The following is a 20,972-nucleotide window of genomic DNA, read 5'->3' on the forward strand; positions in this document are numbered from 1 at the left end:
AAGAAAATGAGTGAGAAATAAAAAATAATATAATAACAAAAAGACAAACAACAAACAGAAAAATATCTCAGCAGATCCACCAGACGCTGAACACTGTGGAAGACTCCTAAGACTAAATTGAGAAAAATCACTACAGTAAACAAACAGCAACAATAACTTCCCCAGAGAGAAGATTGGAATCTAAGGATACCATAAGGTACAACTGATAACCTAAGATGTAATCTAAAACCTCCAGTTTTCAAAAGCATTAGCAATAAAACCAAAAACAAACAAAAACAAATAGTTTAAGCCATAAATATGAAACTTTCAGAGAGATAAAAGAAAAATGGGCGACAAATACAGGCTAATTTTTTCTCAATTTTCATTAAAAATGTATCACAAAAAGAGAACTATACTTATATAGATTATAAACAATCTTGTTTTTACTGTTTTAGTTTTCCTTTGTTCTCACATTTTTATGAGCATCAAGTAGTTGTATGAGAGGTTTCATTTTGACATATCTGTATATGCATGGATTGTATCATGATCATACTCACCATCCCTGTCTTTCTCCCAGCTTCCCAAACCAATTTCAACAAGCTTCATTGTTCCATTTTCACATAAATTTCTTTGACCACAAACACCTTCCTGCCTCCTCTCCATTTCCCCATCCCTATTCCACTAGTAGTCAGACCCTGGACAGAGCCCATTTCATATTTATAGTTTGTGGGGTGGATTGCATATGCTAACTGCTTAAAGGAGTCTCACTGTGGTATTTTATACATGCATACATAGCATTTTAGTCAGATGAATCTTGTCACTTACTATCACTCTCTCCAACCACAGTCAATCTGTTGAGAGTCAAAGACCTTTTTTTTTTTTGCCAGTCCTGGGGCTTAAACTCAGGGCATGGGCACTGTCCTTGAGCTTCTTTTGTTCAAGGCTAGTATTCTACCATTTGAGCCACAGCACCACTTCTAGCTTTTTCTGTTTATGTGGTATTGAGGAATCGAACCTAGGGCTTCATGCATGCTAGGCAACCACTCTACCATATTCACAACCCCAAAATAAAAGTTTGAGAACAAGAGAAAATGACAGCTCAAGTACAAGATAAGCCTAATGAGATTAAGAACTGATTCTCATCAACCAATGGAGGTCTAAAGAAAAGGGGAAGATGAGTGCTCAGGGAACAAAACTACAAACGAAGGCAGGCAGGCAGGAAAGAGGGAAGGAAGGAAAGAAAGAAGGAAGGAAGGAAGAAAGGAGGGGAGGGAGGGAGGGAGGGAGGAAGGGAGGAAGGATCCAACAAGTATCTTTTCCTCTTTTACACCTGCATACTATCAAATCTAACAAGAATAGATGTGAGTGCTTTCACACTCAAATCAAAGGCCAGTAGTTGTCAGCCTGAATAAAAACTAACATACAACAAACTGACAAGCAGCAGCAAGCTCTCAGTTGAGTTGGCACATATCAGATAGTGCAGTAAGGAAACCAAATCAAGGGTACATAGGAATTTCTTGTAATACTATTGAAATTTCTTACTTTTAGTTATTTTAAAATTTTCACACTTTATTTTGAAAACCTAGGCAGGCTTGGTGGCACACATCTAGCATAGGAGATGAGGAAGGGGAGCTTGAATTTGAGTACAGCATGGTTGACATAGCAAGACCAGTCTCAAAATACCCAATCCACGTGGATAGCTCTAACTTACATGTATAACCATCTATTCCAAACATATGTTCAAAAAAGAATATCAAAACAATTCCATGGAAAATTTGTTGATATATGGTTGCTTTTATCAGCACAAAATTGTTGGTTATCACAGTCAGATGGTGACTACAACTTCCTTTCCCACTAGGAATATACACCCACTCATTCTTTTCCCCCTCCTTTAATTTTGTTAGTAGGAGAAGAAAATATTTTAGGTTTCTGTGGCATGAAGGTATTTCTATCTAAGCATCCACATCACACACTATCAAAATGTTTTTGTCCCCACAATTTACTCAGTCCTGGAAATTTTACTGTAACTTAGTTGTACAACCAGTAGAGCTAGTGTTCATAGGACATTGTTTTATTTTGGGGTTTGTGTGTGTGTGCAAATGGGTATTTTGCTTCTTATAACTAAACTAAATAACTAGTCTTGATGATTATATACACCCTTTCATATCTGAAATAAAAGATATGGTGCTTGTGGTTTGTTGTTGTTTTTTTTCTTTTTCTTTATGTTTGTCTTTTCTTTCCTGCCCTGTAATTAGAAACTTCCGGGCACAAACAAGAGGGTACTCTTACCTCTGTACTGAAACTGCTGGTTCTCAATGACTGTTTAAGACATACTATGTGATCTGATCAGAGCCTTTTAATCATGTTGTCAATGCAAGTTGGGCTCATCAGAAAAAAATGAATAAGAATCCAAAGCCTAGACTGGAGCATTTTGTCTCTGCATTCCCCCCGCCCCTCCCCCCACTCTGCTCAGACTGAAAGGACAGAAGGAAGGAGTTATAATAGGGATGTGGCATCTGGAGAAAGAAGAAAAGAAAGCGCAAACCATCCTTTCCTCTAACATCCCCTCTCATGAGTAGAAAAGAAAGTAACAAGAGATTGTTTACTGAATTTGTGGTACCTTGTATTTCTCCTTGATATGTCTAAGCATAAGGCCATATAGTATTTCACCATTATACATGGTACATGTCTTTTCTGTGAGCAACATGAGAGTATCCTTTCTTCTCTCTGTGCCCCTGATGGACCCAGAGTGATCATTCAATTACTATTGATAGAAGGGTGAATATACAAACATGGGAATTCACACAGTGTATTGGGGAAAACTGGTCAGTCACTGATAAAGTCATTTGTTAAGAAATAAGCTGAGTATGATGACACATGCCTGTAATCCCAGCTCTTGGGAGGCTGAGGGAGGAGGATCATGACCTCCAGGCCAACTTTATTCAGTGAGTTTAAAGTCAGCTTCCTGGACTACATAGTGAGACCCTGTTTAAAAATAAAAAACAAGAATCAAAGTAAAGTAGAGCTTATTCATTAATTTTTCATGCAATATAGAGCCCTAAATGGGAAGACATCTTAACAGTGGCTAATGTGAATACATATTTTTAAAAATTCATATTTGTTAAGTTATTCAGAGGTACTTTGCTAAGTGTTTTAAATATACCATCACATTTCTTTTCATTACAAGACAGTAACTACTGCCATTACTGGGATGAAAGCAAGCAAATTAAAAGGTTAGGTGACTGATCTAACTGATCTAACTGGAAACTCAAAGGAAGAAACTTTCCCCAGTCACTTGGCTTACCAAGGGCTCCATTGGCCCTACCATCCTGACCTCCTGTCCTTCACAAATCTTTTTCCTCTACACCACTGTGCCCCTCTGCAAAAGACCCCAGGGTCAGCAGATATGCTGAGACACTAGCAATAAATTATTGTCTAAAATCTATTATGACTGCTCAATGACTTTAATGAGTTACTAGAAAGCCATGGTGGAGAAGGTGACACAACATGACGGAAGTGCTACTTTGTGCTAGAACAAAATGCCACATGCTGGTTTGTGTATACTACAGAAGTTCCTTTTCTTATAATTCTAGAACTTGGGACTACAAGGTCAACAAACTAAAGTTTGAGAGTCTTGAGGCCTGTCCTGGACTTGTAGACCACAGCTATCTCACCGTCCTCATGGGCTCTTTATGTGTTTTCTTCTTCTTTTTTTTAATTATGAATTTTTTTTATTGTGAAAATACCTTCCAGAAGGGTTACAAGTCTTTCCATTTGTTAGGAAATGGAAAGACTTGGGAAAAATATCAATTGTTTCTTCTTATGAAGATCCAAGACTGATGGGGTTAAAGTCAACCTGACTAGTCTCACCTCTTCTTTAAAGGCTCCATCTCCAAAAGTACTTACATGAGTTATATATGTGAGTAGAAAGGATAAAATTTCATCCCAACCTGCTTCAACAACATAAAACTAGTCCGTCAAAAATGAAGCAAACAATTGCTAGTAGTAAAAGCATGAGGAGGAAAGAATACTGCCAAACAGAGAGGCCCAGAGGTGATATAATCAGTGTGTAAACCAGGATTGTACAAGAGATAAGACCAGATCCTGGTACCTTTTAGATGGGGCAGCCCCTCTCATCTAATGTTGGAAAACTCTCTCACTCTCTCTCTCACTCTCTCTCTCTCTCTCTTCCTCATATTCTTACCGTGTGTGTACACACACACACACACACAGTATCAATGAAATAGAGTATATAATGCAATCTTACAGCACTTCATGGGTAAAAAGCTGAATCCAAGGGAACTGTATATTTGAAGTAAGCCAGCGGGCCAGCCTGATTCCACACTGCCTAGCACATAAAGCAGACATGTCTTTCCACTCCCCAGCCTGTATTCTGCTTTTCTTTCCTTGATCACTCTGGCTTGTTGTTATTCTCCATTGTTTTACCGCTTGGTAGCCAAAAGCAAGTGGCCATTTTGGCTTTATTTTAAGATCATGACAATTTCAAGTTGAAGAAAACTACTCCTTATTACTACCTAGAAGGTACTTTAACATGAAAATCTGTGAGCAAAGACTTATGATATATACCAAGCTACCAAGTCTACTCAGCTAGGAAAACAGCAAGAACCCCTCCCACTTTCAAGAAAACATTCCTTGTTTCTAACTTTATCTACACACACAGATAAAAAGGGACTAATCAAAAGAAGAATGATATAAATTAATCCTAGTTCTGCCAAAATTTTAAGTTCTAAATTATTGTTTGCTTGAAGTGTATAATAGTCTTGGAATATGAATGTGAAGGAGACAAATAACTGGATTAATCCTTACCATTGATCAAATAAAGTCTCCTAAGAAAAACAAAAAAAACTCATTTTAAGCTGAGCACCAGTAGCTTATACCTATAATCCTAGTTATTCAGGAGGCTGAGATCTAGAGGATCACAAGCCCAGCCAGGGCAGAAAAGTTTGAGAGATTTCATTTCTCAAATATACAAGAAAAGGCCAGTCTAGAGGTGTGTCCCAGCTGGTAAAATGCCAGCCAAGCAAGCAAGCTGAGAAGGGGTGAAGTCCTGAGTTCAAACCCTGGTATCACAAAAGATAAAACAGTTTACTTTTATCTTTTATTCTTCTTTAGGTTTAAACATAGTTATATGTTATTTGTTTGCAAATATTAGACAGACTGATTTAAAAATTCTTGTGTGTGTGTGTGTGTGTGTGTGTGTGTGTGTGTGTGTGTACTGACCCTGAGTTTCTTTTGCTCAAGAGTAGCACTCTACAACTTGAGTAAAAGCTCAACTTTGAGTAATTTCTTGGAAATGTCTTATGGACTTTCTTGCTCAGGTGAATTCCAAGTACAATCCTTAGATCTCAGTCTTCTTCCCCACCCCACTCCCCCACCTTTTTTGCTGGTGTTGAGGCTTGCATTCTGGACCTGGGCACTGTCCTTAAGCTCCTATTGCTCAAGGCTAACCCTCTACCACTTGAGTTACAGCACCACTTCCGGGTTTTTCTATGATTACTTGGAGATAAGAGTCTCACAGACTTTCCTGCTCAGGCTAGCTTCAAACCATAATCTTCAGATCTCAGCCTCCTGAGTAGCTAGGATTATAGGCATGAGCCCCACGTACCTACCTTGATTTAATTTTTCTTCTTCCACATAGATCATTAATATCAAAATATCACTATAACATGTGACACATGCATTATGCTTGTTTCCAAAAAATAGAGAAGAATGATCCATCTTCTCCTTTAAAAAAGCAGTTAATGAGAAGTGTTAACACCTTTTCAACATGTGTGAAAATGTGGCTGAAAAAACTGGAAATGAAGTACATTGCTGAGAATCATTTCACTGCTTTCTACTGCTTTCTCTTGGCAGACTGGAAGTTCCACAAATACATTACCCAAAGGAATATGTGTGTTGAATTGAAGATTCTAGGCGTTGCATTCTTTTATAGCTATATAGATAGATAGAGATATAGACATAGATATAGATATGTAAAGATAATGTACAGAGGGGTTACAGTTACATGAGTAATGAGTACATTGTTTCCCCTCCTTTGTTTTTCCCCTACAATCCCTGCCCTCCCCACCTCCCCACCTCCTCCCCGCAAGTTGTAAAGTTCATTTTCAACATAGTGTCTTATACACCTCATTGTTACAATGGGTCATCCTGTATCCTTGTCTCAGCATTTTGTCATTTCCCTTTCCCTCCCCAAATTAGAAAAATGTATATACAAGATGCAGGGCACTGGAATCAAATACAGTGACAACAGGGGTTGTACCATGGGGAAAAAACAAAAGAAACAAAAACATCACATAGTACATTAAAAACAACAGCAACAAAGAAAAAAATATCTCTTGTGTCTCTATCTTGGGGTTCATTTTGCTAGGATCATCTGTACATAGGTCATATGTACATAGCTCTTGAGCTTTTCTGCTTGTCTGGTAAGATTATCCTAGATGTATACTAGTTATTGCAAACAAGGGAAACCATGGGACCTATCTTTCTCAGCTTTTTCACTCATGGCTGGTGCTCTACCATTTGAGCCATGCATCCAGCTCAGATTTTTACTGTGTGTTGACGAAATCTCACAAACTGTTCTGCCTGAGCTGGCCTCAAACTAAGTAGCTAGAATTACAGACAAGCATGAGTCTACCCTGTCAGATTTTCAGTTCTTCTTTTAATTGTTGCTTTATTCATAATTCACTGAAGATATCCACAAAAGAGAAAGACTTATCATTGCTCTATGATAAGCAGTTGTGAGAAACTATCAGAACAAACATGGTATTGGCTTAAATATCTCATGACAGGCATTTTATTTCTGGATGGCAAGGTCAGACTCTTGAGTTTGCTTTTCAAGAAGTACTGTAACTATTCAGGTAGTTGCTAAGGTTGAGCTTGTGTTAAATAAGTGAGTGTTGACTATGATCTTTAAGTGGAACTAATTGATGGGAAAATACAGCAGGGGTTGTGAAAGCTTGGAGGAACTGGCCTACCTGGCCCTGGCGTCATTGTGAGGTCAAACCATGAAGCAGAAGAATAGCATTGTATAAGAGGTGGATTGAATACCATGAAATTGGCATTTGGATTCATCAGTCTTTTCCTTGATGGCGAGAAGTTTTAGAAATACACTTCCAGATACAGTGAATAAAAATTCACTTTTGCAATGACAATGATAAAGAGCTACCTAAATAGAAAGTATGGACTGGCCAGGAGAATTCTCAAGGATATCTGTTCCTTAGTTAGTTAGTTATTCAAATCTGGGGTTTGAATTCACTCTTTGTCTTAACTAGGCAGGCATTCTACCTCTTCAGCTATGTTTCCAACTGCCCTTTTGCTTTGGTTATTTTTTGAAAGAGGGTCTGGCATTTTATCTGGGCTAATATGGATCACTATCCCCTATTTATGGTTCCTGGCATAACAGGCATGCACCACTGCACCCTGTTTTTGTTGAGACAGGTTTACATGCTCTGTGCCTTCTTTTCCCGGGCTGGCCTGGAACCACTATCCACTTGATCTCAGTCTCCTGCATAGCATGAATGACAGACCTAGTTAGGGGTTGAAATGGAGACTTTGGAATATGACCCTCCCAATCTCAGCCTCCAGAGCAGCTAAGATGGCAGGAGTAAAACATGGTACCCAAAACTCAATGATTAATTAACCTTGGTGTTACAGATCTTTTTGCCAGTCTTGTGAAAGCCAGGTACAACGCTTGAGTATGGATTGACATTTTAACCTCAGGAAATAAAAATATCACAGTATAAAAGAAACCAGTTATGATAGTAAGAATGAAGTCCGGCAGTGTGTAGATATGAAATAATATTTATATGTACTATGCAGCTTTTGAAGCACATTCTTCCTACTTCTGTGCAGTAACCAGCATAATTCTAACTTACAGAAATACAAACTATGTTGACATCAAATTGTTTAAGTCAGAATAGCTTACAGAGCTACAAAGAGTAAAAGGATAAAAATATATATATTTCTTTTGGTACTACCTACCTCCCTCTGCTATTACCATAAACATGCAATGCATGTTGAATATTTGGATATTATGAATTTTAAAAACAGACTGAAATGAACTACAGGTACTGCCATTTGCTTCAAAATATGAAAATTGTTTTCATTAGACAGATGAGGAATTAGGCAGGAGGAAGTTAGATAACTGTAGCTAAGCCATTGCATAACAAATACGTGCAGAACTGTGAATAAAGCACGTGATGATTTCCCATTTTTAAGACACGTCTCTTTGAGGGAGGGAGGAGAAAAATAACAGCCCCTGAGAACTGGGCAGTGCAGCTGGAACAGAGCAAAGAGAAGCAAATTCAAGGGCATCTGACCCTAAATCTTGTCCCCTCCTGTCACCATGCTGGCCAGTTGGAGCCCCTCAGACTCCCTCTCTCCATGTGTAGAAGAGCCTGACCTTCCTCAGGGCAAAACAGAAACATTTTCATCCTAGGAGGATTTATGAGAAATGAAAAATGGACTTAGGAAGATGAAAATTTTTTTTTACTTAGAAGAAATATATGAGTCAATGTCTCAATACTGTTTTAGTCCTGGAAACAATGTGTCTTTCTTTTTTTTGGGGGGGGGCCCGGTGGGGGGCCTGAACTCTGGGCCTGGGCGCTGTCCCTCAGCTCTTCAGCTCAAGGCTAGCGCTCTACCACTTGAGCCACAGCACCACTTCCGGATTTTTTCTTTTTGCTTATGTGGTGCTGAGGAATCGAACCCAGGGCCTCAGGCATGCAAGGCATGCGCTCTACCACTGAGCCATCTTCCCAGCCCACAATGTGTCTTTCTTTATAGTAGTAATAAGCTCTTCTCAAAAACTTAAATGATTGGTAAAGAAAGAAAAAATGGTGCGTTGACACAAAATGAAGGATTTGTGTCAAGTTGAAAAAGAAAAAGCCTTGAGGAAGAAAGAGCCGTTTTTGTGTGAATGTGTATATGTGTCAGGCTTGGGGCTTGAATTCAGGGTCTGAGTCCTGACTGTCAGCTTTTTGTCTCAGAGCTAATGCTATATCACTAAGCTACAGCTCAATCTCTGCCTTTTGGTGCTTAATTAGAGGTAAGAATCTCATGGATCTTCCTGTCTAGACTAGCTTCAAACTGAAATCCTCAGAGCTCAGCCTACTGAGTAGATAGGATTACATGCATGAGCCATCAGCACCAAGCAGATCCAATTTTTGGTAATCGATTTTATGATTAATTGTTTCTGACACCCTTAACCTGTATTGTTCTAGTTTGTTATCTTTTTGGTTTGTAGTGCTCTGGATTGAACCCAGTGCCTCACACAGGCTACCCAAGCATTCTATCACTGAACTCCACACCAGCCCTCCACTACACAGTTTAGAATGTCTCCCGTTCTATAAAGCTTTATCTTGAGGCAGCACTAATATACTTTTAGGAAGAATAGACAAAAGACTCAGGAGACCCATGAACTTGACCAGCAAAAGACCTGGCAAGGCAAGGGAGGTAAACTGTGCCACCTTCAGAACTTCAAAGAACAATAACAGCAATTCTACCAAGTAGAACACAAAGAAAGAAAACAGATTCCAGAGTGATGGCTCCTGGAAGAGGTAAAGCCATCAAGACTCACTGAAGTGAAAACACAAGGGCCTAGCTCCTCTATGCAGAAGCTGCAAGACTAGCCAAGGATGAATACTCCCTACCTGGAAAAGCAATCTGCCTTCAAAGTTCCTGGGTTTGTATGTAGTGTTTTCTGCAGAGAGGGGGAGAAGGATTGATTTGGGTTACTTAGTGTAGTGGTTAATTTTCAAGGTTTTTACTATTTTTCTCCTCTCCTCTAGTCTCCTTCCTTCTTCTCTCCTCCCCTCCCTAAAACTTCATGCTTTAGGAAGTCTAATGACAAAACCATGGATTTTCTAAAATAGAGATTAAAGATAACCAATTTTCACTTCCTCAGTAACAAGATAAATAGTTGGGTTTTAACAAGAACTTGAGAAAGGACAAACAAAAACTGCCATGCTAAAAGAAGTAAACCATCTAGCTGCTGCGTGTCTGATGTTTAAACATGGCTGGAAACAAGAGAATGTAGCAGAATGCTTTTATTTCAGGTTTACATCCTCCAACTATGCAGAGGTTCTCAACTCCACGCACATCGAAGTCCACTAGCGACCCCCAGTCCCTCTCCAGGAAGTGACCTTTCCCCTCCTCTCCCTGGACTCTCACCCACACTGAGCTATGACTCCAGCTTTCTTCAAAAAGAGGGTAGAGAGCACCCCAGAGCAAAGTTGCTAGTCTTCTTACCCCCCAAAGCTGCAAACTTGTCTGCACGTGCACTGGGGGTTCTTCTCCCTGGAAATGCGCGGGATTGTAACCCTCCTTCTGGTACAGAACTGTCTTGTTGTCCGAAAATCCCCAGGAACTTTACTCTAGTGGCTATGACTTCGCTTTCTGAATCCTCACACATCAGCTTCGACCAGGTTATCTGATTAGCAAACTCATTACAGGCTCCATCCGGGTCTCATTCCTTTTCCTTGCTAGGTTCTCATTTCCGCAGTCTCTCTGAGTCCGGTGCATGTGTCTTCATTGTCCCCATGGTACATCAGCTCTGCCCCATCTCATAGTTACCTTTCCACTCCCGAACTCTGCTCCGATGCAGGTGTGAGTGGCTTGTACCTTTTCACTCATAGCAGTCACCTTTCTGCTTCCCATGGAACCTCCTTGTTTCTCCCAGAACTGCTACCCCTCCATTCGTTCTTTCATCACATTACCCTAAGCATTTGCTTCTCTGCGGGAGCCTATCCTCACTTGTTTCCCTTACCACACAGTGGCTTCTTTAAATCTAGGCCTCAATTTACTTCTCAGCAAGCTCCAGGCCCCTTCCCCACTCCCATAGCTTGTATTATTGGAGTACTTTTGCTTTTTATGTTTGCTGTTTACTTTTTGTCTCTCTCCTCCAAGTTTACCCACTTTATTCATTCAGGTATGTTGAAAATGTAGCTCCCTAGGAAAGGGATAAATGCACACAGTCCAGCGATCATCAACTTCTGACCAAGCAGGTAAAATCTTACATTAAAAAAAAAAAGAGCACAAACTAACTTGCTTCCTACAACACCTGTTCTTTCAATAAATACTAAAAAAGATACATTTCTTATCACTATACCAAGCATCTTATATTAATTAGTAAAATATGACATCAAAATAATTTTTTTCACAGAGAAGCATAATTTATGCAATAACATTATTTTCATCGTGTTAATGAAAGCGGATTGCAAGAATATCTTACAGGTATTCATTTTTTTCTACTATTCCAGTGGTAATGGTGTCTGAACTCAGAGACTCATGCCTACTCAGCTAGCACTGTACCGAGTGAGCCATGCCTCCAGCACAGAATTTTGCTATTTAATTGGAGACAGAGTCTCATAGACTTTTCTACCCCAGCTTGGATTTGAAGGAGCTCATGTTTAAATATTGGCTTTCATATGTTAATTATTGGTAAATGATAGACTGGCTTGATTGATTAGTAACCTTAAGTATCAATATGCATTCATTATATTCCTTAGGTGTGACATAAGTTAATTTATATTAATCACTAATATATTAATACATAAGATGTATATATTACATAAGTAGTACATGATTAAAATGAGTTAGTTCATATTTATTATTAATGAGTTTTTATATTTTTATTTTTTATATTTTTATTGTTATTTTATTTTTATTTTATATTTTTACAGTTACATAAGTAAGGTAATGAATACATTTCCTGTTGAGCAGTGTTACCTCCTCTCTTGTTTTTCCCCTACCATCGCTTCCTCTCCACCTCCCCAACTCCTCACTCCCTCTCCCCCCAGTTGTAAAGTTCATTTTCAACTAGTGTATGTCTAGGACAAGCAGAAAAGGTCAAAAGCTATGTACATATGACCATATAAGATGATGCTAAGTGAAATGAACCCCAAGATAGGGGCACAAGTGGCTTTACCTTTCTTGCTGTTATTTTTAATATATTTATAATGCACTATGTGATATTGTTTTTATTTTTTTGTATGTTCTTTCCCCAGGGTATAACCCCTGTTTTCACTGTGTTTGATTCTGGTGCCCTAAATCTTGTATACACATTTTTCTAATTTGGGGAGGGAAAGGGAAATAAAAAAATGCTGAAATAAGGACACAGGTTGACCCATTGTAACAATAAGATGTACAAGACACTACATTGAAAACGAACTTCATATTTATTATTAATGTTAAGGAATGTACATGATATTTATACATATCCATTAATTAACATTATTGCTCTACTAATATGTATGGATACCTTTTGTTAATAAGATATGTTAAGTTTTGAGATCTGTTAATACCTTATATAAGGTATTATTCAAGGTACTCATACTTTACATAGGGTGTTAATACATAAGATAATCATAAGGTCTCAAAAATTGCTTTTCCCATTTTTTTAATCAGATGTCTTTCAATAAAATTATCATTGTAGATAGTTACATATATGAAGAAAAATTCCATATAAATGTGAAATATATATATATATATATATATATATATATATATATATATCAATTGAGTTATGCTCCCAGCCCTGTTTGTTTTACTCATTTGTTTTTGAGATTGAATCTCATTAGGTTCTGGGCTAGCCTCAAAGTCTATGTTTGCCTATCTCCATCTCCTGAGTTTCTGGAATTGTAGGCATGCACCACCAAATTTGTCTTAAATCTTAAATTAACAAAAATAATTGTGTAAATGAGAATTTTTGCTGTGACACATCTCCCTCAAACACATTAGTATCAATTTCTAACAATCAAAACTATGGCACCATTTTTCAGTTATTAGTTGAACCTGTAGTACCATTGTACATTGAAGGTAGAATGCTGGGCCATGAACTACAGAAATGTGCATGTTTTCTCTTAAGTTCATGACCTCAGCTAATTTTAAATGCATCTGCCTCTGTTTATGGCAGTTGAAGGAAAAGGAAGTTGATGCCCATTTGAGGTTTGTGGTAGGCTAAGTAAGTTCTGGATGGACACTAAAGAATCTTCATTTACATTCACGCGTATATACAGAAAGATCCCACAACTGCAGCCATCTTTAGACACTTTTCTTCAGGTTGTTTTTCTAAAATTCTTACATTATGGCATAAATCGCCTTTCACAAGACTCATAATATTGCACCAAACACATATTTTTTGAAATCCACAAAATAGAAGAATCAGAACTTGAAGAAAATGTAAGATGCTTTTTTTTTCTGCCCCTAGACTCTCCATGGCAGGCAGTGTATCTTCTAGAATCATGGATTCAAGAATTCAGCAAGATAAACATTCCCTTTGCTGTGTACATACCAACTTATTTATCTTGTCAAAGATATGGGCACAAAACTACAGGACAAAAGAGAGTATGTGTGTTGATACATTCAGAAGCCATCCCGAACTGTTTATTCATTTATTATAAAACCATACATAAACTACTGATGCAAGCCTATAACTAAGGGTTGTTTTTCCCTGAGAAGGAGCATCTTATTTAATATAAGTTACTTGATTGTTTGCAAGGTCAAAGTAGTTATTTTGGTACATGTGATTTATATGAAACTGTCTAGTGTAAAAACCAGAGATTAGTGCTTGTGGTTCATGCATGTACTCCCAGCTACTCAGGAAGCTGGAACCTGAGGATCCCAGTTTGAAATCAGATGGGTAGACAACTGAGAGTCTATTATTTCCAATTATCCAGCAAAAAGCCAAAAGTGGCTCAAATGGTAAAGCACCAGCCTTGAGCTAAAAAGCCAAGTGAGAACTACCGGTTTAGAGTTCAAGTCCCCATGCTAACACACACACACACACACACACACACACACACACACACACACACACACACGAGCTATAAACTCTGCTGATTATACTCAGGATATTCCAAGAAAATTTCCATTGCCAACCTGGAAGCAAACCTTTCATAAAGTAAGTTACTTAGTATGGAACTCATAATTTCACTCTTTACTTCATCTCTTTTGTGCCTTTTGATAAATGCCATTTTTTTACTACCGCTTAAAGCAACATGAATCTGCTTAAAATACTATGTTGGTTCAAAAACATCCCTCAAAAAACCCCACAAAATTATAAATCATAAAACTTTTCAACCATTCTTCCCTGCTAGTGAGACTTCCTCTATTCCATTAATGAGTAACCATTATATATATAGAGAGAGGGTGGGGAGAGAGAGAGAACAATTGTGTGATTATTGGACATTGAACTTTTGGGAACTTCCTTGTCAGTAGTCTGTTAACAGAATAGGATGAGGTGACAACCTCAAGTAATACACATCAAAACTGAAAATGCAAGCAAATAAACAAGCCCAGTGAAACAAATGCATTCACTCACATGGTAATCATAAGACTTGTACAGAAAGCCACCGGATATTTTATTATTTTATGTCAGATGTGGATAATTTGTGCTCAACTGACTCCTGCAATTATTGTTACAACACAAGAAGTTCCTAAACTGTCTTCAGAAGTTCCTAAACTGTCTTCTTATAAATCATTACATAAATGGAGGATGGATGATAGATAAAGCAGGCCATCAGAAAATAACTCGTAACAACAGCACAGAGAAACACTGAATGAGTTTAAGCCAAGTCTTGCAGACACACATATTCCATACTACATAATATTAACATTCCACGTACTGTGGACATTTGCTTTGTAATTCAAATACCAAAGTTTCTCTGCAGACTGCAGAGGTAACACCAATGAGGAAAAAGTCAGAAGAAGAGGAGGCAGCTTGTCCCAAACTACGAAGGAAGAAAAATTAGTGCTGAAATCTGCTTGTGGGTCACTGAATGGCATATGTGAGTTTCTGTGAAGTCATTTGAACTCATCAAATAAGTGAGTGGACTGCTAGTGAGACTTCATGAAACTGCTGATGATGAACACTGAGTTACTTCTGTATATTTTACAGTCATAGGGGGAGAAGTAAGCTATATTTTCAAAGAATGTTGGGAATGAATTGAACATTATACAGAATCAAAAAGCAGACACAGAGCAACAATAGCAGAAAAAGAAAACGTGTCACATCATTAATGACTTTTTTTTAAACCAAGCTGAAGATGGTACAAATGACCAGAATATTTCTTCTATGTGTTATCTTCTATGGAAAGAATTCTAGAATCACTTTTGATCATCCCTGCTCTTTGTGGTATGTCATTTTTTTGACATTAAGCAAAGCTGGATGTCCCCAGCTCTATGGGCAATTCTACCCAAATGATGACCATCTCTGAAATCTTCCAGTTTTCATAATGTCTGAATATATTAGAGTGACACATGATTGCTTGCATTTTCTGGGCATTCTCACCAATGGTTAAGGGAAGGGTTCTAAGAAACACAAAACCCAGTTCTTTCAAAAATGAGAAAAAAATGATCTTCCTCGACCAAATTTTCACCTTCTATTTTTCTCCAAACTTTTTGGCCCCAAAGGGTCTCTCATTATGTGAACAATATCTGCTAATAGTAACCACACCAGAAATTGTTTGAAAAATATTTTAAATCCTTTTCAGGGCACACAGTTATATCTGGCTGCTCTCAACATTATCCAAACTTGTTTAGGAAAGAGATGCATTCAATAGGACACCACTTTTGAAGAGCAACAGTCTATAAATTGTTGGATCTATTGTTTGCTCTGCTTGATGATGGTGCCCTATGTTGACTTAGGGAAACCTGAACCTCTCTTACTACTTATAAACTGATATATTCTCATAAGCAACATATCAAAAATAATGACGAGCAGCTGGGAACTGATGATTCACATCTGTAATCATAGTTACTCAGGAGGGTAAGATTTGGGGGATCATTGTTCAAGGCCAGCCCAAGCAAAAATTCTGTAAGATTTCATCTCCAAATACAGCCCTAGCCTAGCAAGAAGGCAAGTTAGCTAGTCAGGTTAAGTACAAGGTTCAAACCTCAATGCCATACTGGCAATAAAATAAAATAAAATCACGAACACTTCATGACATCTTGCTATATGTTTTAAGATACCCTTACAATACCCAATTATTATTTCTATTTTACAGTTCAGAAAATAACATTTTCTGAGAAGAGTCATTTGTTCTTGATCTCACAACTTAAAATAGTAGAGTTTTGTTAGTACCCCAGAAATACACTTGACAATATATCCTAGCTCAGAACTGGTGGTTCACACCTGTAACCCTAGCTACTCAGGAGGCTGAGATAGGAAGAATCTGGGTTCGAAGCAGCCTGGGCAGGGAAATCTGTGAGATTCTTATCTCTCCAGTTAACTAGCAAAAAAAAAAAACAGAAGTGGAGGTGTGATCTGAATTGTAGACTGTCAGCTTTGAGAGTAAAAGTGAAATGAGATCAAGGCCCTGTGTTCCAGCTTCAGTACCAGCACACACATGCATGAACACTTGAGCATGTATGCATGCGTGTGTGCACACACAAATCTATCCTAAAGAAATACATGAAAAGCACACAAACATTTACATAAGCACTCCAGTTTAAATATTATTTATGACTATAGACAATGGTAATCATACTAAGCTGAACATAATGACTCACACCTATAATTCTAGCGGCTTGGGCGGCTAAGATTGTAACAATCATGGGTTAAGCATCCTAGGGATATATGCAAGAGCCCTTCTTAACCAAGAGCTAGATGCAGTGGTACAAATCTGGCATTCCAGCAATGCAAGAGGCTGAGATCTAGAGAGTCAAAGTTTCATGCCAGTCTAGTGAACAAGGTCACAAGTTTCCATGACAACAGAAGAAATTGGGCATAGTGGCACATATCTGTCATTCAAACTATGAGAAACACAAATTAGAGGCTCACAGTCCATTTAAGCCTGTCTGGTCAAAAAGTTAGAGCCTATCTAAAAAAATATGGCTCAAGTAGCACAGTGCTTACCTAGCAAGTGGAAAGCCCTGAGTTCAAATTGTAGTTATGCTAAGGAAAAAAGAAAAACTATAATATTCACTGATTTGGGCTGGGAAGGTGGCTCAGTGGTAGAGCGCTTGCCTTGCATGCATGAGGTCCTGGGTTCGATTCCTCAGCACACATAAGCAGAAAAAAAAAGCCAGAAGTGGTGCTATGGCTCAAGTGGTAGAGCGCTAGCCTTGAGCTGAAGAGCTGAGGGACAGCGCCCAGGCCCAGAGTTCTGGCCCCACAACCGCCCCCCCAAATATATATACATATATATATATATATATATATATATATATTCACCAATTTATAATTGGTCAATTCAGCCTAACCAGAGACTAAAAACTGTGTATGGGGAGAACTATGCTTTTTAGCTCATGGATCAATTCCTATGACATGCATCATCATGACGTAAGAATCTAAAATTATTTGTTTACCACATAGACGAATACAAAGTGATACACAATTATTAAAATGTTTAACAGAAAAATTTATGAAGAAAATCACCATGAGAACAGCAGGACCACTGTGATGACATATGTATAAATCTACACACATGTGTATATAGAAAACTACTACCAGTATAAACACATGTAACTACATCCATCCCATGTTTGTCTCTATGCTGATGTTCATTAGGTATTGGATAAATATTCATGATGTACAAATAACATTTGAAAAATAATTGCCCGTTGGGGTAGCTTTCTGTATTTAACAAAAATGTACGATTTATGTTTGTAAGAAACAATTACATCTTATAAACCTAATCACTCTGGGAAAGTGCATTAGGAATTCTGGAATCAATGTAGAAAACCTAGATAACCCACAGTCCAATCAAACACTTGTATGTACTTACTCCTCATGTTTCACTTACTGTATTCAAGCAATGAAAACTACTGGCTGTTACAGAAAAGTGGCAAGTTGGTTCTGCACCATTACTATTAATTAAGCCTAGAACTAGCTCCCTTGTGTTTGCTGGTAGTGGCTTTTCCCATTTCATGAGGTTGCTTGAGTCAATGGTAATGCTAATGCTGCTGCAGGACCTGTTCCAAAGCAGGTCCTCACTACAGAGGGAGAGAATTTGCCAATTATTTTATGTTATCAGAAATCTCAAAACACTGGAGATACTCCCTCTTCATGGGACAGAAATTGCTTTGGAGGTTTTGTGAACTTCTTACAAGTGTTTTCAAATTTATGTGTGTGTTAAAAGGGTATAAATGAGTTAGTTTATGGAGAATTCTAGAATTGTTACAAGATAAGGTTATGACCATAATTCTAGCTACTCTACTCCAGAAGGCTTGAGAGAAAAAGTGAAGTGAGATCAAGGCTCTGGGATTGAGGACTGAAGGATCCTGGACAGAAAAGCCTATGAGACACCATCTTGAATTAACCAGCAAAAAGCCAGACTACAGGCATTGCTCAGGTGGTAGAGCGCCACCTGTGTGCAAATAAACTGAGCAGGAATGCGAAGTCCGGAATTGAAAGCCCATTAACTAGTAGGGGGAAAAAAGAAAAAGAAAGAAAAGGAAAAGATTGAAAATAACAGAGTAAAGCAACAAAATTTTCAAGCAGAATATTATCGTAAACAAAATGCACATGAGGAAAAGGAACCATGATTAACTGTTTCTCTCTTTTTTTTTTAAATTCCTGGGACATGTTTTTAGATTAAGTATTTCTCTCTTTTTTTAATTCCTGGGACATATTTTTAATATGTAAAAATTTTTCTTTTATCACTTTGCTTTAAGTAACAGCACTACGAATTGCAAAGATGGGTTTAAAACCCAGGCCATATGACTTCTACAGAAGTAGTGACTTTAGTGGTAAGAAATGTATTTAATAATCCTCACCAATTAAACATAGATGCAAAGTACTTCAAATGAAAAGAAAAATGACCAATATACTTCCCCTACAGGAAGTGTCTAAAAACCTTGTTTGAGCCAATGCAGATTAAACACTTCTCTATACATTTCACAATTATTGCTTAATTTAAAATGTAACTCTCCTGAGATCAAAGGAAACAAAAGCTTGTATCTCGGATTTTTACAGGGCTTGTTTGGGGACCTCTGAGCACATATTTTTAAAGACATTCAGTGAATGTAATTCACTGGATTCCTTGCAAATATCTTCTGTTACAATCTGAAATGCATGCAACAAACAGAAACAAAACAAAGGGCACCCAAATTCTTATTTGCAAATAGAACTAACATTAATGGAAAAGGAAGTCTCTAATACCATCCATCTGTCTTAGCTGAAAAGAAAAAAAGTTAAATCGTCAGCCAGCATGAGGAACATTTCTTCTTCCAGTTTGATTTTTAAGATGAAAACCAGTGCAGGTTATAGGAGAATTTCATAGGTAAAGCCATTGTGGATTCAAACCCAGATGCCTTCATCCCCTGCTTCCTTTCAAACAAAATGACATGGATCTTTCGGAGACTCTAGTTTGAGCCTTTCTCTCATATGCCAAAGAACTCAACAGGAAAGTTACCCAGCATGCCAGTCATTTTACCTTTACTTATTCACTATTGTCTGTCTTCACACAACATTGCAACACAATAAATACCCTGGAATGTTTTGTCAAAGTATTTTTTTAAATGACTATTAAAAAAACTTTAAACTTAAATGAGTCCTCGGAGCCGGTTGCTAAGGCTTATTACGGCTGTCAAACAAACAGCATGCTCGCAAATGGGGTTACTATATGGCCAGAAAGTAAGTTCTGTAAGAAATATAAATGCCGCCTCACAGCTCTCTGGAAAAGTGATCATTTTCGGGCTGCAGTTGAAGGAAATTGCTTATCCTTGGACTGTAGGGTGTGTTAGACCCAGGAAAGTGGGAAACTCAAGTTCCTCAGCTGGGCATCATTTCAAAAGCATGCAGACTGAAAGTAATTCAGGTTTTCCCTTTCGTCCTTTCTTCCTTCCTAGTAAGCCCAAACTAACAGGTCGGGAGAGTGAGAAGAAGAAGAAGCAGAGGAAGAGGAAAATAGATCGCTTACAGTTCCCAGAGTTACAAGTCAATCTTCAGGCTCCTTTACGCTTTTCTCTAGCTTTCAGTCAGGGTAGTTCAGCCCAGACTTGAAGAAAGTCTTAAACTTTGTGGGCGGGGCTAACCCGTGGGCTGGTCCCCCTGACTGCAGAGGTTTTAAGGTGGAATTAAAGAGAAAGGGGGGAAGAAAACTTTGTCGTTCACTTTTCTCTAGAGATTACTATCCTCATTCTAAGTGTACAGGTTTCATAAACAGGCATTTGAAATCAGATTTAAGCATGCTTCAATCTCATTCTTAAATAAACATGCTTAGAAAAAGTATGCTTCCATTAACTCGTCCTAATTACAGGGAGGGAGAGTTTCTGTGTGTCTGGAACTACTTACCCTTAAGCAGTCCTAACTTCCTCTTTTTCTTTTTTTTCCCCAAGCAAGAAAGAGCAAAATTGATAGTAAGTAACTCTAACCACTTCTTGCTTTCTCTGAAAAGGCCAAGTTGATAACAAACTCAAAATATAAAGTCCATGCATTTTGAATCTGCTCCAATATTTCCTTTCCAAACTCAAAATATCTGAGTTTATCAGCATCTGTTTGTAAGTAGAAGATGGTAGAATATGATGTATTCCAAAGAATGCAAGAGATAAGTTTAGATTTCAGGTCCAATATCAAATCAGATTGAGTTTTAAATGTGCAGTGTAAGCTGAAATACTTTTTCACTCTAATATGAAGAAAGTATCCTATCCAAAATTCTGTAAGAATTTATTCCAGCAGAAATAATTATTCCATTTGAATCAGAACAGTCAATAAAGGTTGGCAGTATAGCCCAGAGGTAAACCTCAACCCTGGCATATATGAAGTGCCGAATTTAATTCATAATATCCTCATACACACACATACACACACAGCCACCCCCCCACACACACACATGCACATACACACGCTCATTCATGCATATATATTCATAGTACTAGTCATGTTATCCAAGAAAAATATGTTTTGTTCTACAATGGTGGAAGACTGGTTTCATATTAATATACCCTTTTTCCACTTGTCCTTCATAAGACATTAGGAGCTCAATGACCTCAATGGAAGATTATTGTTTATTTTCTGATATTGAGGGTAA

General features: G+C 37.9%; 1 protein-coding gene across 1 annotated transcript in view; it reads right to left on the reverse strand.

Annotated features, from left to right (window-relative positions):
- Positions 1-19,920, reverse strand: part of Pla2g4a (phospholipase A2, group IVA (cytosolic, calcium-dependent)) — a 127,969-nt gene extending 108,049 nt beyond the window's left edge. Inside the window, exon 1 of the mRNA XM_013021849.1 lies at positions 19,863-19,920. The gene's annotated coding sequence lies outside the window, so the exon portion shown is untranslated. The remainder of the gene's footprint in view (positions 1-19,862) is intronic.
- Positions 19,921-20,972: the final 1,052 nt, after the last annotated feature.

The sequence above is a fragment of the Dipodomys ordii genome, unplaced genomic scaffold, assembly GCF_000151885.1.
Source record: "Dipodomys ordii isolate 6190 unplaced genomic scaffold, Dord_2.0 Scaffold57, whole genome shotgun sequence".
Lineage (NCBI taxonomy): Eukaryota > Metazoa > Chordata > Mammalia > Rodentia > Heteromyidae > Dipodomys > Dipodomys ordii.